This window comes from Saccopteryx bilineata, chromosome 11 (genome assembly GCF_036850765.1).
Source record: "Saccopteryx bilineata isolate mSacBil1 chromosome 11, mSacBil1_pri_phased_curated, whole genome shotgun sequence".
In the NCBI taxonomy this organism is placed as follows: Eukaryota; Metazoa; Chordata; class Mammalia; order Chiroptera; family Emballonuridae; genus Saccopteryx; species Saccopteryx bilineata.
Window position 1 is genome coordinate 58,415,736 of NC_089500.1, and position 9,585 is coordinate 58,425,320.

Genomic DNA, 9,585 nt, shown 5'->3' on the forward strand with positions numbered 1-9,585 from the left:
TTTTTATTTATTTATTTTTTTATTTTTTATTTTTTGACTTTTCTGAAGCTGGAAACAGGGAGAGACAGTCAGACAGACTCCCGCATGCGCCCGACCGGGATCCACCCGGCATGCCCACCAGGGGCGACGCTCTGCCCACCAGGGGGCGATGCTCTGCCCATCCTGGGCGTCGCCATGTTGCGACCAGAGCCACTCTAGCGCCTGAGGAAGAGGCCACAGAGCCATCCCCAGCGCCCGGGCCATCTTTGCTCCAATGGAGCCTTGGCTGCGGGAGGGGAAGAGAGAGACAGAGAGGAAAGCGCGGCGGAGGGGTGGAGAAGCAAATGGGCGCTTCTCCTTTGTGCCCTGGCCGGGAATCGAACCCGGGTCCTCTGCACGCTAGGCCGACGCTCTACCGCTGAGCCAACCGGCCAGGGCCGAGAATGTTTTATATTTTTAACGTTATTTTTTTTATATTAAAGATTTGTCTGCGAGCCAGATGCAGCCAAATCAAAAGCCACATCTGGCTCACGAGCCATAGGTTCCCAATCCCTGAGTTATAAGCTCATTTTAATCTGTGGCCAGAGAACTGCAGTATAGGTTTTTAAATGTCAAACGCAGATCCAAAATATGTTTAACTGAAGTCCTACTAGTACAGTATAGGGAAGCTGTTTTCAGAATTTTTTTTTCTTCCCGAATTCAGAAGTGGGGGGGCAGACAGACTCCAGCATGTGCCCGACCAGGATCCACCCAGCATGCCCACCAGGGGTGATGCTCAGCCCATCTGGGGTGTTTCTCCACTGCAACTGGAGCCATTCTAGCGCCTGAGGCCAAGGCCATGGGGCCATCCTCAGCGCTGGGCCAACTTTGCTCCTGTGGAGCCTTGGCTGCTGGAGGGGAAGAGAGAGAAAGAAGAGGGTTAAGGGTGGAGAAGCAGATGGGCGCTTCTCCTGTGCCCTGACTGGGAATCAAACCCAGGACTTCCACACGTTGGGTGGACGCTCTACCGCTGAGCCAACTAGTTGGCCAGGGCCTCAGAATTCTTTGTATATTAATTTTTAAAAAGTTGTAGGGAGTCACTTTTAGTTATTTCTTAATGCAAGAGTTACCTTTGTAAAGTTAGGATTGTTAGAACACCAGTAAGGTTTTTAACCTGTAAATAAATGTGAGCTGTCTGTATGGGAAAAAAGATTTGAGAAATCAGGTTCAGTTTTTTTACTTTTTTATTTTTTTCCTGTGGCAGAGACAGAGTCAGAGAGAGGGACAGAGTCAGACAGGAATGAGAGATGAGAAACGGCTCTGCTGTGGTTCCTTAGTTCATTGATTTCTCATATGTGCCTTGACCAGGGGCTACAGCAGCTCAAGTGTTCCCTTGCTCGAGTTAGCGGCCTTATCCTCAAGCTGGTGAGCCTTGCTCAAACCCGATGAGCCTGCTGTCAAGCTGGCGATCTTGGGGTCTCGAACCTGGGTCCTCCATGTCCCAGGCCGACGCTTTATCCACTGCGCCACCGCCTGGTCAGGCTAGGTTCAATTTTAATTACCACTTGGCTAACACCCAAAGTGATTACCTACCAAAGAAATGTATTTTGCCTATTATATAGCTGAAAGTAGTAGATGGTTTGCAAGATGCTTATTACTACATACTAGGTATTAGTTTTATGTCATCTCATTTAATCATCTTCTACATCCTACGAAATAGGTCCTGTTCTTATTTATTGTATGGGGCGCAGGGTGACAGCTTTAGAAAGGTTGAACATGTTCACATTTGCACAGCTTTACATAACAGGATATTGTAATCTATCCTGCAAAGAAGTGACTTGTACCCTGGTCCAAGTCAGATATTGACTTCAGACATTGGGAAGTAATTCAGTGATGCTTTTGAGTTTGCTGATATTTCTTTGTGAAAACTTAAATTTTCAGACTTTTTTTCTCGTCATTCTCAAAGAAGTGAGAAGAAATAAACTGCTTGTTAGCCATTACAGCTCTTGAACAAAATCATCATGAACATTAGTAAGCAAATTTATTAATGTATTATATCAACGAGGCTATATAACTAAAAGGGTTTAACCTTCAAGGCTGGGGAATTTTGACGATTTATGGTCTAAATTCTTGATACTGTTTATGGGTCTACAGAACAGAGGATGTCAATATACTTGAGAACCTTGAGGGGAAAATAAATTTTTTTAGAGACACATTATTGACACCTAAGTTCTAAAAAATGTTGAGAGTTGGAATGGCAAGTACTATTACACATTTCTGAGCAGTAAGAATTCCTCAGTACATTCTTTGTTTCAAGTAGAGGTTTGCTAGGATTTATGTAAAGGGTTCTAATACAGTGGAGGGCCGACTTGCTTTTTGTGTGCTATTTTAATCCAAAGTTTATATTCTTAAATGTGTAACATAAATATGTGAGGGTGTATAGAAAGCTACTTTGTATTAAATTTAGGGAAAATTTTCATTTAAAAATTCAACTTAAACTTTTGAGAATCAAAGAAAAAATTTTGTTGCAAAGTATACCTTAGGGCAGTGGTCCCCAACCTTTTTTGGGCCACAGACCGGTTTAATGTCAGCAAATATTTTCACAGATCGGCCTTTAAGGTGGGATGGATAAAGCGTCAAGAGTGAGTCTTAGACGGATGTAACAGAGGGAATCTGGTCATTTTTAAAAAATAAAACATCGTTCAGACTTAAATATAAAATATAAATAAAACGGAAATAATGTAAGTTATTTATTCTTTCTCTGCGGACCGGTACCGGTCCGGGGTTTGGGGACCACTGCCTTAGGGTGCTTTCATGTACTTTGCCATCAAGTTTTATGAAATTATTGAAATAAAATTCAGATTTTCTTTGAAAAGTTCAGTGATCATGTTTAATTTATCAAATAAGTGAATTATCATCTCCCCAAGGGAAAAATTCTCTTGCACTTTGAGTCCCCCTCCCCGATTTAATTTGTCAGCTGGGGAATTGACTTTATATGTTTTATATGTTTTAAAAAATCATGGTTTCTTAACCAAGATTTTTTATTTTGCAATGAGGAAATAAATGCCATAAGAACTTTAATTTTAATTGGAAAAGGTGGTTCCTTTGTAAGATAAGAGGTGGGTGGAATTGTCATTTCAGGGAGATCGAGTATATTGAATACAGACTAAAAGGTTTTCAGCATGAACTTTAAAGTGCTAAAAGTTTTTGTATGTTGATCCTTACAATGTTTGCATTGCTATGCAATATGAGAGGAACAGCTACCTACTGAGTATTTAACAAGTAACAATTATGCATTTGGTTGATGTAGTAAATGGTTTAAGCCTCTCCAGCAAATAGTGTTTAAGCTACTTAAGTACCTAAGCAAATTCTTTCCACCCAATCTGTAATGCTTAAATCTCCTACCTCCAAAAAAACTGCACTGCAGTTGTCAAAAGAAAATGAGGTTTTACATTTAAATAGTGTGTTTCCCATCCCACGTTTCTGTGGGGATAAGACGGACTGAAGTGCCCACTGAAGGGTGTTTTTTTTCATTATGAAGTTTCCCCCAGCTTTCAGAGATTTTATTTTTAAATTTTGGATATTTTGGTTTCTTTTAAGGAGCAAAATCATCAAAGATAATGATAACTCAAGTCCCCTTAATACCTTCCCCAATCGCATTTTCTTTTGCTAAACCATGAACCCGGAATTTATGTGCTTCATTTTTGCTCCTGCATCGGTGTTTTATTCTGCGTGTATGTAATAGTATTATATAGTGAATTTCACATGTGTTAATGTGTCCTTTACATAGAATTTTACTTCTGTAGCTCTATACTCACCTGAAAGTTATTTGGAAGCCCCCACATTTCCAAGTGTGTCCCTCGAGATGCACTCATGTATTTCAGGAACTAACACGCCATTTTCTTCTCTGCTCCACCAGCGGGGACCCACTGTAGTGATGTTTTCTGTTGCACCCAGTGCTGGAATTGGAATTCCGACGCCGGTACCTGCAAGGGCCCTGCCACTGCTGCTGAAACTGCATCTGGTAGTGGTTTGTTCTAGGACTGGGATAGGAAGGCCGGCCTGACAAATATTGCCCTAAAAGCCACCTGCTATGTGTGACTGTACCCGTGTATATATACACATGCACACATATTGTACTTTTAGAAGTAAAACAAGTCTAAGGGAAGAGATGGGGTGCGTGTGTACATGAGATCGTGTTACTGTGCATCCTTGCTTTGTATTTTTATGCATGTGCTGGAGACTGAGTGTGTGTTGGTGTGAAGGTGGTTTTTCTTGCATGTTTCAAAAATGGAGGTATGTCACATAAAAATCTGGGATTCCTACTTTTGAAAAATTCAAGCTTTAGAATATAGTGCTTACTATATTCCTCCCAGGCAGTAGAAATGACTCAGTTTTATCTACTTTTCCCATCACTTGCTGCAGCTTTATTTGTGATGCTGGTTTAGATATTCATCACATGTTGCTAATGTTGAGTACTTGTCCTATACTGGACACTAGTGGGAGTGGGGGTGGGGTGAGATTATACCAGACTGAATTTAGTTCTGGACAATGAGATTTAGGGATCCTATTGTTAAGAGGCAGAAAATACTTAAGAGACACTTAAATCTGGTCAACGGATGATTGGGCCCAGAATGTCCAAAAATGGTCGATTGAAACATAGGCATAAAGTTTGAGGAGTACTAAAAGCTACTTTTACAGAGTACCTGTTGTATGTCAGGGGATTTTTATACACATATACACACAGAACCACCAACCAACCTTTTCACAGGAGAACTTGGAGAAATAAATTTGCCCAGGCTTACTGTGGTAGACCCAAGGCTTGGTCTCAAGCTTGGGTCTTTCACGGTGCCATGCTGCCTTTGAGGAGAAAAGGAGAAGGATACTGTGAAACTGACCGAGACGCGTTCAGAAGCGGTAAGGGCTTCTGACTCAGTCACTCTCTGAGTACTGAGAGGTTAAATTGTTTCTGCTTTTCAAAACTGTGTTGTCAACAATAATGAATCTAAAGCTTATTACACATTGCACTAGTGCTTAGAACTTGGGTTGTGGCTGCAACGTGATTCTAGAATTTTAAGTTATTTTGAAATTCAAGCTCTTTATAGCTGGTTTTTCAACAAGTTAGATTAATGGTCATATAAATGGTATTTAACGCTATAGTTTTGAATATTAAGCATAAATAGCTTGGAGAAAAAGGCATATCAAAGTGGTTACGACCCTGGTTCTGCTTCAGTGGCATCACTAGTTATGACCCGGGACATTCTATGTTACTGCGCCCCAGCTTTCTCCAAGACAGATACTAACAACGCCTGCTCCACTGGTTGTGAAGGGGACTGAAGGACACACACCTAGACCTGAGCTGGGCACAAAGCAGACACGCAACAAATGTTATAAATAAGTAATTTTATGTACAAATGAGGTGGAAAGTTGGGCCGTTGTTTGATTACTTGGGTTAAAAATTCAGGATATCAAAACAGTACTGCAGCTAAAGGAATTATCTGGCTGTATACAAAAAAAGGACCCGTGGAGTGGCAGCAGGATATACCCAGTGTGGGTTTCGGGGATAGATGAACTTAGATTCAGCTCTCAGCCCTGCCCTTGACAAGATGGGTGCCGTCTACGACCATACCACCCTGAATGCGCCTGATCTCGTCTGATCTCGGAAGCTAAGCAGGGTCGGGCCTGGTTAGTACTTGGATGGGAGACAAGATGGGTGCCCTTGAACAAAAATGGAGCCTCTCCAAAGTGCAGCTTCCTCATCAGGGATGCTGTCTGGCTTTCACACTCTTATAATCTTGTGGTGAGGACTGTAAGACCCATTTTATTTTATTTTTATTTTTAAAAATTTTATTTATTTATTTATTCATTTTTAGAGAGAGAGAAAGAGTGAAAGAAGGGAGAGGAGCAGGAAGCATCAACTCCCATATGTGCCTTGACCAGGCAAGCCCAGGGCTTTGAACCAGTGACCTCAGCATTCCAGGTTGTTGCTCTATCCACTGCGCCACCACAGGTCAGGCTGTAAGACCCATTTTAAAGAACCTTGCACAGTTTCTGGTACATAACAAACATTAAAATTGCAATTTTACTTTGCCCTATAATCATGTCAAAAATATGGCAAGAATTTAAGTTTTAATAGTTACTTAATGATAATGGATGACCTTGAGTTAGAAAATGTAAATATACTTTAAAATTTAAAGCAAATGTCTGTTCTTCAAGGTAAGTAGCCTGTGTTAAATGTGATATATTTTTTAAAAATTTTTTTGTTTTCTGAATATGAAGGTAGCTTTAATTTTACAAAGACTTGGAAATTGTAGAAAAAGAAAAATATTCCAATGTCCTACTCCCTAAACAACTTATCAATAGCTTTCTAAATGCTTAGGTGAATGTCATATATAATATTTAGTATAAATACATAACAACAGTATCAAAGTCAACATATGTTTTTGTAAACCAAATAAACTGTTAAAATAATTCATTTTTTACCTGGAAACAATTTTGAAATAGTTAAAAATAGCACAAAGACACCCGTACAATTGTTAGGCATATTCATCAATTATCATTTGCCCCATTTGCTGTATCATTACATTCTGTATATAAACAAAATACATACACATTTTATTGCATGCACATAGTCATGTATGCATATATGTTCCTGCTTGCATTAATAATGTATATGCATACATGTACACATGCATATATTATATGTATACTTTCACACAAGTGCATATATTCCTATACATACATACCCAGGTTTTCTCTTTAAATCAATCAAGACTAATTTGCATATAGCATATAGCATATAGCATGCATTTACAGGGTGGATAAAAGATTTAGAACTGTGAAACAGAGTACATGAAACACAGAGTTTATTCTTTTTTTTTTCAGAGTTTATTCTTGTATTTTTATTGATTAATGTATTATTTTCCATATAAACAACTGTAAACCTGCTTTTGCCCATCCCTGTATTATCCCTAACCACTACAATGTGTATTTCCTAAAAATACAGTTATTCTCTTACATAATTATAGTACAGTTTAAACTTGAGTAAATTGAACATTGATACAATAATTTTTAAAAAAATTTATTGTGCACATCTAAATTGACTAATGTCATTTACAGCATTTCCCCCTCCAGGTTGGGATCACATGTTACATTTAGTTGTCATTTCTCTTTAGTCTCTTTTAGTTTGAAATAGTATATAGTTCCTTAGTCTTTCTATTCTCTTTTTACATCGATGTTTTTGAAGAATACAGTCACTGCTCCCTCTACCTTTTAAAATATACTGCTCACAGAAATTAGGGGATATTTCAAAATGAATATGAAGCAATAAAAAAGAAGCACTTGATTTTTTTATTAAACAAGAACATCAGAAAAGCAAACAAGTCAAAGAGTTTTATTATGCAAGTGAGATGCAAACTGAATTATTGTGATTGAGTAGCAGGTGACATATTGGTGGGGGTGAACAGAAGCATGTCAAATTGGACGAGAGTGCCACACACTGACTGTTCAGTAGGGTGTATGGCCACCCGAGACTGCCAAAACACACTGACAGCGATGGGGCATGGACAGGATCAGACTGTCCAGCAGTTCTTGTGGGATCCTCTGCCACTCTTGCTCCAGGGCAACTTCCAGCTCAAGAAGTGTGTGGGAGGCATTGGACGGTTTGTCAGACATCTTCCCAGTGCATCCCAAGCATGTTCAATGGGATCCTGGTCTGGAGAACGTGAAGGCCAGTCCATGCCTCCTGAAGCATGTTGTTGATGAAATGCACATATTGGGGCCTTACATTATCGTCCATGAAAAAAAGTCGTTTCAACCTACTCCAGCATAGGGTACCACTGTAGGGTGCAAGACCTCATCTTGATATCTGACAGCAGTCAGTGATCTGTTTCTGACAACGAGGTTGGTACAACCACCAATGCTGATGCCAGCCCACACCATGGTTCCACCATCACTGAAGGAGTCCCTTTCTCGCATGAAACACGGATTCTCCCATATTCCTCGTTCACTCCAGATCAGAACAAGATGATTGTCAGGTTGCAGACTGAACTGTGCCTCATCAGAGAAGACAGTTGACCACTCATCACAGATCCAATGATGATGCTCATCGACCCACTTTCTATGGGTTCTATGGTGTTCAGCAGATAATGGAATGCATACCATTGGTTGTGGGGCATGCAGTCCAACACGATGGAGCTGATTTCGTGCAGTCTGGGTGCATATCCGTCATCTAGTGGCAGCAAGAAACTGTCCCCGCAGCTCTGTTGCATTGCTGTGCCTGTTTCTTCTTGCCAATAAGGTCAAGTAGCAGACATCTCTTATTATTGTGGCAGATGGGCAACCCTGCCCTCGTCTTCTTCATACTGTGCCTGTCTTGAAAGTGATTCCACAGTCTGCTAATCATGCTTTGGGATGTTCCAAGTGCTGCTGCCACTATTGTCTGTGTTTGACCAGCTTTATGACATCCTATGGCTTTCCAGGCTTCGCATGTGGGCAAATTGTGTTGCAGGGGCATTGCAAGGGCTGGGAAATTGCAGGATGTGCACTTTCAAGATCAGGGAACGTGCAGATACTCCAGTACTTTCAGCCTTTTGTATAGTGCATTTTCACCAATGAAATAAAAGTTGGTTTTGCATCTCATTTGCATAATCAAATAACTTTCTTTGATTTATTGGTTGCTATTCTGATGTTCTTTTTTAATAAAAAAGTCAAATGCTTATTTTTTTATCACTTCATATTCATTTTGAAATATCCTCTAATTTTTGTGAGCAGTTTTAAGTACTTCTCATTTGGGCTTTCTTTGATGTTTTCTTATAATTCCAGGAATGGATTCTTGCTGGATTACTATAGAAGCAGTATGTCCTCAGGATATCATGCCCAGGGATGCATGAGGTTCTGTCCCTTATTTGTAAATAGAGATACAACTGAATGGTGGGGGAAAAGGGGACTCAAGCACTTTGTGGCTAAGGCTCTAAATTCAGACGGCCTGAGTTTGAATGCTGAGTTTGCCATGTAGCCTTGGACAAGTTTGAACACTGTTTTTCACTCAGTTTCCTCAATTGTAAAAAGGGGATTTGACAAAAACAGTGCATTGCTACCGACCTTATAAGGTTGTTTGAGTAAATGAGTTCATATGTAGAGTGCTGAAAACTGGCTCGTAATTGACATCATATGGATACTAGCCATCATTATTAATCTTGATTTTCCCAATGATGTAATTATTATTTATTATTATTATTCTAAAAGATTATTATTATTATTTTAAAAGATTTTACTTATTTTAGAAAGAAGAGAGAGAAAGAAAGAGAAGGGGGGAGGAGCAGGAAGCATCAACTCCCATATGTGCCTTGACCAGGCAAGCCCAGGATTTCAAACCAGCAACCTCAGCATTCCAGGTTGACACTTTATCCACTGTGCCACCACAGGTCAGGCCAAATATTATTTTGAAAAGTTTAGTAAGAAAATAGTCTCAGAAATGCTGAAAGGTTACATACAGGTTTCAGCTTGTACAGGTAGGATTCTAAGTCCTATGAATCTAACTCCTGAGCTCTCTTTATTCATGATTCCTCTAAATGGTTTTTCAAGATCCAATACAAGCACAGTGAGTTTCTCCAGAGTAGATTTGAA

The 9,585-nt window shown here is 39.9% G+C and overlaps 1 non-coding gene across 1 annotated transcript; it reads right to left on the reverse strand.

The window, feature by feature from the left end:
- Positions 1-932: 932 nt before the first annotated feature.
- On the reverse strand, positions 933-1,012 carry TRNAV-AAC (transfer RNA valine (anticodon AAC)). Its single transcript has one exon. It is a non-coding gene; the product is annotated as a tRNA-Val (tRNA).
- Between the last annotated feature and the right edge of the window lie 8,573 nt (positions 1,013-9,585).